Consider the following 15,913-nt stretch of genomic DNA (forward strand, 5'->3'; position numbering starts at 1 on the left):
GGGGGATATGATCTCCATGTATAATACATAAGGGGGATATGATCACCATGTATAATACATAAGGGGGGGATATGATCTCCATGTATAATACATAAGGGGGATGTGATCTCCATGTATAATACATAAGGGGGGGATATGATCTCCATGTATAATACATAAGGGGGGATATGATCTCCATGTATAATACATAAGGGGGGGATATGATCTCCATGTATAATACATAAGGGGGATATGATCTCCATGTATAATACATAAGGGGGGGATATGATCTCCATGTATAATACATAAGGGGGGATATGATCTCCATGTATAATACATAAGGGGGGGATATGATCTCCATGTATAATACATAAGGGGGGATATGATCACCATGTATAATACATAAGGGGGGGATATGATCTCCATGTATAATACATAAGGGGGGATATGATCTCCATGTATAATACATAAGGGGGGGATATGATCACCATGTATAATACATAAGGGGGGGATATGATCACCATGTATAATACATGAGGGGGGATATGATCTCCATGTATAATACATAAGGGGGGGATATGATCTCCATGTATAATACATAAGGGGGGATATGATCTCCATGTATAATACATAAGGGGGGGTATGATCTCCATGTATAATACATAAGGGGGATATGATCTCCATGTATAATACATAAGGGGGGATATGATCTCCATGTATAATACATAAGGGGGGGATATGATCACCATGTATAATACATAAGGGGGGGATATGATCACCATGTATAATACATAAGGGGGGGTATGATCTCCATGTATAATACATAAGGGGGGGATATGATCTCCATGTATAATACATAAGGGGGGATATGATCACCATGTATAATACATAAGGGGGGATATGATCACCATGTATAATACATAAGGGGGGGGATATGATCTCCATGTATAATACATAAGGGGGGATATGATCTCCATGTATAATACATAAGGGGGGATATGATCACCATGTATAATACATAAGGGGGGGTATGATCTCCATGTATAATACATAAGGGGGGGGATATGATCACCATGTATAATACATAAGGGGGATATGAACTCCATGTATAATACATAAGGGGGGATATGATCACCATGTATAATACATAAGGGGGGGGGGGTATGATCTCCATGTATAATACATAAGGGGGGGATATGATCACCATGTATAATACATAAGGGGGGATATGATCTCCATGTATAATACATAAGGGGGGGATATGATCTCCATGTATAATACATAAGGGGGGGTATGATCACCATGTATAATACATAAGGGGGGATATGATCTCCATGTATAATACATAAGGGGGATATGATCTCCATGTATAATACATAAGGGGGGATATGATCTCCATGTATAATACATAAGGGGGGGGTATGATCACCATGTATAATACATAAGGGGGGGATATGATCACCATGTATAATACATAAGGGGGGATATGATCTCCATGTATAATACATAAGGGGGGATATGATCACCATGTATAATACATAAGGGGGGGTATGATCTCCATGTATAATACATAAGGGGGGGATATGATCACCATGTATAATACATAAGGGGGGATATGATCTCCATGTATAATACATAAGGGGGGGATATGATCTCCATGTATAATACATAAGGGGTGGATATGATCTCCATGTATAATACATAAGGGGGGATATGATCTCCATGTATAATACATAAGGGGGATATGATCTCCATGTATAATACATAAGGGGGGGATATGATCTACATGTATAATACATAAGGGGGGATATGATCTCCATGTATAATACATAAGGGGGGATATGATCTCCATGTATAATACATAAGGGGGGATATGATCTCCATGTATAATACATAAGGGGGGGATATGATCTACATGTATAATACATAAGGGGGGATATGATCTCCATGTATAATACATAAGGGGGGATATGATCTCCATGTATAATACATAAGGGGGGGTATGATCACCATGTATAATACATAAGGGGGGATATGATCTCCATGTATAATACATAAGGGGGGATATGATCTCCATGTATAATACATAAGGGGGATATGATCTCCATGTATAATACATAAGGGGGGATATGATCTCCATGTATAATACATAAGGGGGATATGATCTCCATGTATAATACATAAGGGGGGATATGATCTCCATGTATAATACATAAGGGGGGGATATGATCTCCATGTATAATACATAAGGGGGATATGATCTCCATGTATAATACATAAGGGGGATATGATCTCCATGTATAATACATAAGGGGGGGATATGATCACCATGTATAATACATAAGGGGGGGATATGATCACCATGTATAATACATAAGGGGGGATATGATCTCCATGTATAATACATAAGGGGGGGATATGATCACCATGTATAATACATGAGGGGGGATATGATCTCCATGTATAATACATAAGGGGGGGATATGATCTCCATGTATAATACATAAGGGGGGATATGATCTCCATGTATAATACATAAGGGGGGGTATGATCTCCATGTATAATACATAAGGGGGATATGATCTCCATGTATAATACATAAGGGGGGATATGATCTCCATGTATAATACATAAGGGGGGGATATGATCACCATGTATAATACATAAGGGGGGGTATGATCTCCATGTATAATACATAAGGGGGGATATGATCTCCATGTATAATACATAAGGGGAAATATGATCTCCATGTATAATACATAAGGGGGGGATATGATCTCCATGTATAATACATAAGGGGGGATATGATCTCCATGTATAATACATAAGAGGGGGATATGATCTCCATGTATAATACATAAGGGGGGATATGATCTCCATGTATAATACATAAGGGGGGATATGATCTCCATGTATAATACATAAGGGGGGATATGATCACCATGTATAATACATAAGGGGGGGATATGATCACCATGTATAATACATGAGGGGGGATATGATCTCCATGTATAATACATAAGGGGGGGATATGATCTCCATGTATAATACATAAGGGGGGATATGATCTCCATGTATAATACATAAGGGGGGGTATGATCTCCATGTATAATACATAAGGGGGATATGATCTCCATGTATAATACATAAGGGGGGATATGATCTCCATGTATAATACATAAGGGGGGGATATGATCACCATGTATAATACATAAGGGGGGGATATGATCACCATGTATAATACATAAGGGGGGGTATGATCTCCATGTATAATACATAAGGGGGGGATATGATCTCCATGTATAATACATAAGGGGGGATATGATCACCATGTATAATACATAAGGGGGGATATGATCACCATGTATAATACATAAGGGGGGGGATATGATCTCCATGTATAATACATAAGGGGGGATATGATCTCCATGTATAATACATAAGGGGGGATATGATCACCATGTATAATACATAAGGGGGGGTATGATCTCCATGTATAATACATAAGGGGGGGGATATGATCACCATGTATAATACATAAGGGGGATATGAACTCCATGTATAATACATAAGGGGGGATATGATCACCATGTATAATACATAAGGGGGGGGGGGTATGATCTCCATGTATAATACATAAGGGGGGGATATGATCACCATGTATAATACATAAGGGGGGATATGATCTCCATGTATAATACATAAGGGGGGGATATGATCTCCATGTATAATACATAAGGGGGGGTATGATCACCATGTATAATACATAAGGGGGGATATGATCTCCATGTATAATACATAAGGGGGATATGATCTCCATGTATAATACATAAGGGGGGATATGATCTCCATGTATAATACATAAGGGGGGGGTATGATCACCATGTATAATACATAAGGGGGGGATATGATCACCATGTATAATACATAAGGGGGGATATGATCTCCATGTATAATACATAAGGGGGGATATGATCACCATGTATAATACATAAGGGGGGGTATGATCTCCATGTATAATACATAAGGGGGGGATATGATCACCATGTATAATACATAAGGGGGGATATGATCTCCATGTATAATACATAAGGGGGGGATATGATCTCCATGTATAATACATAAGGGGTGGATATGATCTCCATGTATAATACATAAGGGGGGATATGATCTCCATGTATAATACATAAGGGGGATATGATCTCCATGTATAATACATAAGGGGGGGATATGATCTACATGTATAATACATAAGGGGGGATATGATCTCCATGTATAATACATAAGGGGGGATATGATCTCCATGTATAATACATAAGGGGGGATATGATCTCCATGTATAATACATAAGGGGGGGATATGATCTACATGTATAATACATAAGGGGGGATATGATCTCCATGTATAATACATAAGGGGGGATATGATCTCCATGTATAATACATAAGGGGGGGTATGATCACCATGTATAATACATAAGGGGGGATATGATCTCCATGTATAATACATAAGGGGGGATATGATCTCCATGTATAATACATAAGGGGGATATGATCTCCATGTATAATACATAAGGGGGGATATGATCTCCATGTATAATACATAAGGGGGATATGATCTCCATGTATAATACATAAGGGGGGATATGATCTCCATGTATAATACATAAGGGGGGGATATGATCTCCATGTATAATACATAAGGGGGATATGATCTCCATGTATAATACATAAGGGGGATATGATCTCCATGTATAATACATAAGGGGGGGATATGATCACCATGTATAATACATAAGGGGGGGATATGATCACCATGTATAATACATAAGGGGGGATATGATCTCCATGTATAATACATAAGGGGGGGATATGATCACCATGTATAATACATGAGGGGGGATATGATCTCCATGTATAATACATAAGGGGGGGATATGATCTCCATGTATAATACATAAGGGGGGATATGATCTCCATGTATAATACATAAGGGGGGGTATGATCTCCATGTATAATACATAAGGGGGATATGATCTCCATGTATAATACATAAGGGGGGATATGATCTCCATGTATAATACATAAGGGGGGGATATGATCACCATGTATAATACATAAGGGGGGGTATGATCTCCATGTATAATACATAAGGGGGGATATGATCTCCATGTATAATACATAAGGGGAAATATGATCTCCATGTATAATACATAAGGGGGGGATATGATCTCCATGTATAATACATAAGGGGGGATATGATCTCCATGTATAATACATAAGAGGGGGATATGATCTCCATGTATAATACATAAGGGGGGATATGATCTCCATGTATAATACATAAGGGGGGATATGATCTCCATGTATAATACATAAGGGGGGATATGATCACCATGTATAATACATAAGGGGGGGTATGATCTCCATGTATAATACATAAGGGGGGGATATGATCACCATGTATAATACATAAGGGGGATATGAACTCCATGTATAATACATAAGGGGGGATATGATCACCATGTATAATACATAAGGGGGGGGATATGATCTCCATGTATAATACATAAGGGGGGATATGATCTCCATGTATAATACATAAGGGGGGATATGATCACCATGTATAATACATAAGGGGGGGTATGATCTCCATGTATAATACATAAGGGGGGGATATGATCTCCATGTATAATACATAAGGGGGATATGATCACCATGTATAATACATAAGGGGGGGTATGATCTCCATGTATAATACATAAGGGGGGATTTGATCTCCATGTATAATACATAAGGGGGATATGAACTCCATGTATAATACATAAGGGGGGATATGATCACCATGTATAATACATAAGGGGGGGTATGATCTCCATGTATAATACATAAGGGGGGGATATGATCACCATGTATAATACATAAGGGGGGATATGATCTCCATGTATAATACATAAGGGGGGGATATGATCTCCATGTATAATACATAAGGGGGGGTATGATCACCATGTATAATACATAAGGGGGGATATGATCTCCATGTATAATACATAAGGGGGGATATGATCTCCATGTATAATACATAAGGGGGGGTATGATCACCATGTATAATACATAAGGGGGGATATGATCTCCATGTATAATACATAAGGGGGATATGATCTCCATGTATAATACATAAGGGGGATATGATCTCCATGTATAATACATAAGGGGGATATGAACTCCATGTATAATACATAAGGGGGGATATGATCACCATGTATAATACATAAGGGGGGGGTATGATCACCATGTATAATACATAAGGGGGGGATATGATCACCATGTATAATACATAAGGGGGGATATGATCTCCATGTATAATACATAAGGGGGGATATGATCTCCATGTATAATACATAAGGGGTGGATATGATCTCCATGTATAATACATAAGGGGGGATATGATCTCCATGTATAATACATAAGGGGGATATGATCTCCATGTATAATACATAAGGGGGGATATGATCTACATGTATAATACATAAGGGGGATATGATCTCCATGTATAATACATAAGGGGGGATATGATCTCCATGTATAATACATAAGGGGGGGATATGATCTCCATGTATAATACATAAGGGGGGGATATGATCACCATGTATAATACATAAGGGGGATATGATCTCCATGTATAATACATAAGGGGGGGGATATGATCTCCATGAATAATACATAAGGGGGGGATATGATCTCCATGTATAATACATAAGGGGGGATATGATCTCCATGTATAATACATAAGGGGGGATATGATCTCCATGTATAATACATAAGGGGGATATGATCTCCATGTATAATACATAAAGGGGGATATGATCACCATGTATAATACATAAGGGGGATATGATCTCCATGTATAATACATAAGGGGGGATATGATCTCCATGTATAATACATAAGGGGGATATGATCTCCATGTATAATACATAAGGGGGGATATGATCTCCATGTATAATACATAAGGGGGGATATGATTTCCATGTATAATACATAAGGGGGGATATGATCACCATGTATAATACATAAGGGGGGTATGATCTCCATGTATAATACATAAGGGGGGATATGATCTCCATGTATAATACATAAGGGGGATATGATCTCCATGTAGAATACATAAGGGGGGGATATGATCTCCGTGTATAATACATAAGGGGGATATGATCTCCATGTAGAATACATAAGGGGGATATGATCTCCATGTATAATACATAAGGGGGGATATGATCTCCATGTATAATACATAAGGGGGATATGATCTCCATGTATAATACATAAGGGGGGGGGGGGATATGATCTCCATGAATAATACATAAGGGGGGGATATGATCTCCATGTATAATACATAAGGGGGGATATGATCTCCATGTATAATACATAAGGGGGATATGATCTCCATGTATAATACATAAGGGGGGGATATGATCTCCATGTATAATACATAAGGGGGGATATGATCTCCATGTATAATACATAAGGGGGGATATGATCTCCATGTATAATACATAAGGGGGATATGATCTCCATGTATAATACATAAGGGGGGATATGATCTCCATGTATAATACATAAGGGGGGATATGATCTCCATGTATAATACATAAGGGGGGATATGATTTCCATGTATAATACATAAGGGGGGGATATGATCTCCATGTATAATACATAAGGGGGGATATGATCTCCATGTATAATATATAAGGGGGGATATGATCTCCATGTAGAATACATAAGGGGGATATGATCTCCATGTAGAATACATAAGGGGGATATGATCTCCATGTATAATACATAAGGGGGGATATGATCACCATGTATAATACATAAGGGGGGATATGATCTCCATGTATAATACATAAGGGGGGGATATGATCTCCATGTATAATACATAAGGGGGGATATGATCTCCATGTATAATACATAAGGGGGGATATGATCTCCATGTATAATACATAAGGGGGGATATGATTTCCATGTATAATACATAAGGGGGGGATATGATCTCCATGTATAATACATAAGGGGGATATGATCTCCATGTATAATACATAAGGGGGGATATGATCTCCATGTATAATACATAAGGGGGGATATGATCTCCATGTATAATACATAAGGGGGGATATGATCTCCATGTAGAATACATAAGGGGGATATGATCTCCATGTATAATACATAAGGGGGGGATATGATCTCCGTGTATAATACATAAGGGGGGATATGATCTCCATGTATAATACATAAGGGGGGATATGATCTCCATGTATAGTACATAAGGGGGGATATGATCTCCATGTATAATACATAAGGGGGATATGATCTCCATGTAGAATACATAAGGGGGGATATGATCTCCATGTATAATACATAAGGGGGGATATGATCTCCATGTATAATACATAAGGGGGGGATATGATCACCATGTATAATACATAAGGGGGGATATGATCTCCATGTATAATACATAAGGGGGGATATGATCACCATGTATAATACATAAGGGGGGATATGATCACCATGTATAATACATAAGGGGGGATATGATCTCCATGTATAATACATAAGGGGGGGATATGATCTCCATGTATAATACATAAGGGGGGATATGATCTCCACGTATAATACATAAGGGGGGGATATGATCTCCATGTATAATACATAAGGGGGATGTGATCTCCATGTATAATACATAAGGGGGGATATGATCTCCATGTATAATACATAAGGGGGGGATATGATCTCCATGTATAATACATAAGGGGGGGATATGATCACCATGTATAATACATAAGGGGGGATATGATCTCCATGTATAATACATAAGGGGGGGATATGATCTCCATGTATAATACATAAGGGGGATATGTTCTCCATGTATAATACATAAGGGGGGGGTATGATCTCCATGTATAATACATAAGGGGGATATGATCTCCATGTATAATACATAAGGGGGGATATGATCTCCATGTATAATACATAAGGGGGGGATATGATCACCATGTATAATACATAAGGGGGGATATGATCACCATGTATAATACATAAGGGGGATATGAATCTCCATGTATAATACATAAGGGGGGGATATGATCACCATGTATAATACATGAGGGGGGATATGATCTCCATGTATAATACATAAGGGGGGGATATGATCTCCATGTATAATACATAAGGGGGGATATGATCTCCATGTATAATACATAAGGGGGGATATGATCACCATGTATAATACATAAGGGGGGGTATGATCTCCATGTATAATACATAAGGGGGGGATATGATCACCATGTATAAAACATAAGGGGGATATGAACTCCATGTATAATACATAAGGGGGGATATGATCACCATGTATAATACATAAGGGGGGGGGGTATGATCTCCATGTATAATACATAAGGGGGGGATATGATCACCATGTATAATACATAAGGGGGGATATGATCTCCATGTATAATACATAAGGGGGGATATGATCTCCATGTATAATACATAAAGGGGGATATGATCTCCATGTATTATACATAAGGGGGGATATGATCTCCATGTATATACATAAGGGGGGATATGATCTCCATGTATAATACATAAGGGGGGATATGATCTCCATGTATAATACATAAGGGGGGGTATGATCACCATGTATAATACATAAGGGGGGATATGATCTCCATGTATAATACATAAGGGGGGATATGATCTCCATGTATAATACATAAGGGGGGGTATGATCACCATGTATAATACATAAGGGGGGATATGATCTCCATGTATAATACATAAGGGGGATATGATCTCCATGTATAATACATAAGGGGGGATATGATCTCCATGTATAATACATAAGGGGGATATGAACTCCATGTATAATACATAAGGGGGGATATGATCACCATGTATAATACATAAGGGGGGGATATGATCTCCATGTATAATATATAAGGGGGGGGTATGATCACCATGTATAATACATAAGGGGGGGATATGATCACCATGTATAATACATAAGGGGGGATATGATCTCCATGTATAATACATAAGGGGGGATATGATCTCCATGTATAATACATAAGGGGTGGATATGATCTCCATGTATAATACATAAGGGGGATATGATCTCCATGTATAATACATAAGGGGGGATATGATCTCCATGTATAATACATAAGGGGGATATGATCTCCATGTATAATACATAAGGGGGGGATATGATCTACATGTATAATACATAAGGGGGGATATGATCTCCATGTATAATACATAAGGGGGATATGATCTCCATGTATAATACATAAGGGGGGGATATGATCTACATGTATAATACATAAGGGGGGATATGATCTCCATGTATAATACATAAGGGGGGATATGATCTCCATGTATAATACATAAGGGGGGATATGATCTCCATGTATAATACATAAGGGGGGGATATGATCACCATGTATAATACATAAGGGGGATACGATCTCCATGTATAATACAAAAGGGGGGGATATGATCTCCATGTATAATACATAAGGGGGGGGATATGATCTCCATGAATAATACATAAGGGGGGGATATGATCTCCATGTATAATACATAAGGGGGGATATGATCTCCATGTATAATACATAAGGGGGGATATGATCTCCATGTATAATACATAAGGGGGATATGATCTCCATGTATAATACATAAAGGGGGATATGATCACCATGTATAATACATAAGGGGGATATGATCTCCATGTATAATACATAAGGGGGGGGATATGATCTCCATGTATAATACATAAGGGGGGATATGATCTCCATGTATAATACATAAGGGGGATATGATCTCCATGTATAATACATAAGGGGGGATATGATCTCCATGTATAATACATAAGGGGGATATGATCTCCATGTATAATACATAAGGGGGGATATGATCTCCATGTATAATACATAAGGGGGGATATGATTTCCATGTATAATACATAAGGGGGGATATGATCACCATGTATAATACATAAGGGGGGTATGATCTCCATGTATAATACATAAGGGGGGGATATGATCTCCATGTATAATACATAAGGGGGATATGATCTCCATGTAGAATACATAAGGGGGGGATATGATCTCCGTGTATAATACATAAGGGGGATATGATCTCCATGTAGAATACATAAGGGGGGGATATGATCTCCATGTATAATACATAAGGGGGGGATATGATCACCATGTATAATACATAAGGGGGATATGATCTCCATGTAGAATACATAAGGGGGATATGATCTCCATGTATAATACATAAGGTGGGGATATGATCACCATGTATAATACATAAGGGGGGATATGATCTCCATGTATAATACATAAGGGGGGGATATGATCTCCATGTATAATACATAAGGGGGATATGATCTCCATGTATAATACATAAGGGGGGGATATGATCTCCATGTATAATACATAAGGGGGATATGATCTCCATGTATAATACATAAGGGGGGGGGATATGATCTCCATGAATAATACATAAGGGGGGGATATGATCTCCATGTATAATACATAAGGGGGGATATGATCTCCATGTATAATACATAAGGGGGATATGATCTCCATGTATAATACATAAGGGGGATATGATCTCCATGTATAATACATAAGGGGGGATATGATCACCATGTATAATACATAAGGGGGATATGATATCCATGTATAATACATAAGGGGGGGGATATGATCTCCATGTATAATACATAAGGGGGGGGATATGATCTCCATGTATAATACATAAGGGGGGATATGATCTCCATGTATAATACATAAGGGGGGATATGATCTCCATGTATAATACATAAGGGGGATATGATCTCCATGTATAATACATAAGGGGGGATATGATCTCCATGTATAATACATAAGGGGGGATATGATCTCCATGTATAATACATAAAGGGGGATATGATTTCCATGTATAATACATAAGTGTGGGATATGATCTCCATGTATAATACATAAGGGGGGATATGATCTCCATGTATAATACATAAGGGGGATATGATCTCCATGTAGAATACATAAGGGGGATATGATCTCCATGTAGAATACATAAGGGGGGATATGATCTCCATGTATAATACATAAGGGGGGATATGATCTCCATGTATAATACATAAGGGGGAGATATGATCTCCATGTATAATACATAAGGGGGGATATGATTTCCATGTATAATACATAAGGGGGGATATGATCTCCATGTATAATACATAAGGGGGATATGATCTCCATGTGTAATACATAAGAGGGGGATATGATCTCCATGTATAATACATAAGGGGGATATGATCTCCATGTATAATACATAAGGGGGATATGATCTCCATGTATAATACATAAGGTGGGGGATATGATCTCCATGTATAATACATAAGGGGGGATATGATCTCCATGTATAATACATAAGGGGGGATATGATCTCCATGTATAATACATAAGGGGGGATATGATATCCGTGTATAATACATAAGGGGGGGATATGATCTCCATGTATAATACATAAGGGGGGATATGATCTCCATGTAGAATACATAAGGGGGATATGATCTCCATGTATAATACATAAGGGGGGGATATGATCTCCGTGTAGAATACATAAGGGGGGGATATGATCTCCGTGTATAATACATAAGGGGGGATATGATCTCCATGTATAATACATAAGGGGGGATATGATCTCCATGTATAGTACATAAGGGGGATATGATCTCCATGTATAATACATAAGGGGGGGATATGATCCTCATGTATAATACATAAGGGGGGATATGATCTCCATGTATAATACATAAGGGGGGATATGATCACCATGTATAATACATAAGGGGGGGTATGATCTCCATGTATAATACATAAGGGGGGGATATGATCACCATGTATAAAACATAAGGGGGATATGAACTCCATGTATAATACATAAGGGGGGATATGATCACCATGTATAATACATAAGGGGGGGGGTATGATCTCCATGTATAATACATAAGGGGGGGATATGATCACCATGTATAATACATAAGGGGGGATATGATCTCCATGTATAATACATAAGGGGGGATATGATCTCCATGTATAATACATAAAGGGGGATATGATCTCCATGTATAATACATAAGGGGGGATATGATCTCCATGTATAATACATAAGGGGGGATATGATCTCCATGTATAATACATAAGGGGGGGATATGATCTCCATGTATAATACATAAGGGGGGGTATGATCACCATGTATAATACATAAGGGGGGATATGATCTCCATGTATAATTCATAAGGGGGGATATGATCTCCATGTATAATACATAAGGGGGGGTATGATCACCATGTATAATACATAAGGGGGATATGATCTCCATGTATAATACATAAGGGGGGTATGATCTCCATGTATAATACATAAGGGGGATATGATCTCCATGTATAATACATAAGGGGGGATATGATCTCCATGTATAATACATAAGGGGGATATGAACTCCATGTATAATACATAAGGGGGGATATGATCACCATGTATAATACATAAGGGGGGGATATGATCTCCATGTATAATATATAAGGGGGGGGTATGATCACCATGTATAATACATAAGGGGGGGATATGATCACCATGTATAATACATAAGGGGGGATATGATCTCCATGTATAATACATAAGGGGGGATATGATCTCCATGTATAATACATAAGGGGTGGATATGATCTCCATGTATAATACATAAGGGGGATATGATCTCCATGTATAATACATAAGGGGGGATATGATCTCCATGTATAATACATAAGGGGGATATGATCTCCATGTATAATACATAAGGGGGGGATATGATCTACATGTATAATACATAAGGGGGGATATGATCTCCATGTATAATACATAAGGGGGATATGATCTCCATGTATAATACATAAGGGGGGGATATGATCTACATGTATAATACATAAGGGGGGATATGATCTCCATGTATAATACATAAGGGGGGATATGATCTCCATGTATAATACATAAGGGGGGATATGATCTCCATGTATAATACATAAGGGGGGATATGATCTCCATGTATAATACATAAGGGGGGATATGATCACCATGTATAATACATAAGGGGGATACGATCTCCATGTATAATACAAAAGGGGGGGATATGATCTCCATGTATAATACATAAGGGGGGGGATATGATCTCCATGAATAATACATAAGGGGGGGATATGATCTCCATGTATAATACATAAGGGGGGATATGATCTCCATGTATAATACATAAGGGGGGATATGATCTCCATGTATAATACATAAGGGGGATATGATCTCCATGTATAATACATAAAGGGGGATATGATCACCATGTATAATACATAAGGGGGATATGATCTCCATGTATAATACATAAGGGGGGGGATATGATCTCCATGTATAATACATAAGGGGGGATATGATCTCCATGTATAATACATAAGGGGGATATGATCTCCATGTATAATACATAAGGGGGGATATGATCTCCATGTATAATACATAAGGGGGATATGATCTCCATGTATAATACATAAGGGGGGATATGATCTCCATGTATAATACATAAGGGGGGATATGATTTCCATGTATAATACATAAGGGGGGATATGATCACCATGTATAATACATAAGGGGGGTATGATCTCCATGTATAATACATAAGGGGGGGATATGATCTCCATGTATAATACATAAGGGGGATATGATCTCCATGTAGAATACATAAGGGGGGGATATGATCTCCGTGTATAATACATAAGGGGGATATGATCTCCATGTAGAATACATAAGGGGGGGATATGATCTCCATGTATAATACATAAGGGGGGGATATGATCACCATGTATAATACATAAGGGGGATATGATCTCCATGTAGAATACATAAGGGGGATATGATCTCCATGTATAATACATAAGGGGGGGATATGATCACCATGTATAATACATAAGGGGGGATATGATCTCCATGTATAATACATAAGGGGGGGATATGATCTCCATGTATAATACATAAGGGGGATATGATCTCCATGTATAATACATAAGGGGGGGATATGATCTCCATGTATAATACATAAGGGGGATATGATCTCCATGTATAATACATAAGGGGGGGGGGATATGATCTCCATGAATAATACATAAGGGGGGGATATGATCTCCATGTATAATACATAAGGGGGGATATGATCTCCATGTATAATACATAAGGGGGATATGATCTCCATGTATAATACATAAGGGGGATATGATCTCCATGTATAATACATAAGGGGGGATATGATCACCATGTATAATACATAAGGGGGATATGATATCCATGTATAATACATAAGGGGGGGGATATGATCTCCATGTATAATACATAAGGGGGGGGATATGATCTCCATGTATAATACATAAGGGGGGATATGATCTCCATGTATAATACATAAGGGGGGATATGATCTCCATGTATAATACATAAGGGGGATATGATCTCCATGTATAATACATAAGGGGGGGATATGATCTCCATGTATAATACATAAGGGGGGATATGATCTCCATGTATAATACATAAGGGGGATATGATCTCCATGTATAATACATAAGGGGGGGATATGATCTCCATGTATAATACATAAGGGGGGATATGATTTCCATGTATAATACATAAGGGGGGGATATGATCTCCATGTATAATACATAAGGGGGGATATGATCTCCATGTATAATACATAAGGGGGATATGATCTCCATGTAGAATACATAAGGGGGATATGATCTCCATGTAGAATACATAAGGGGGGATATGATCTCCATGTATAATACA

This window comes from Staurois parvus, unplaced genomic scaffold (assembly GCF_062004578.1).
Source record: "Staurois parvus isolate SC_StPar_1 unplaced genomic scaffold, SC_StPar_1.0 ptg001599l, whole genome shotgun sequence".
NCBI lineage: Eukaryota > Metazoa > Chordata > Amphibia > Anura > Ranidae > Staurois > Staurois parvus.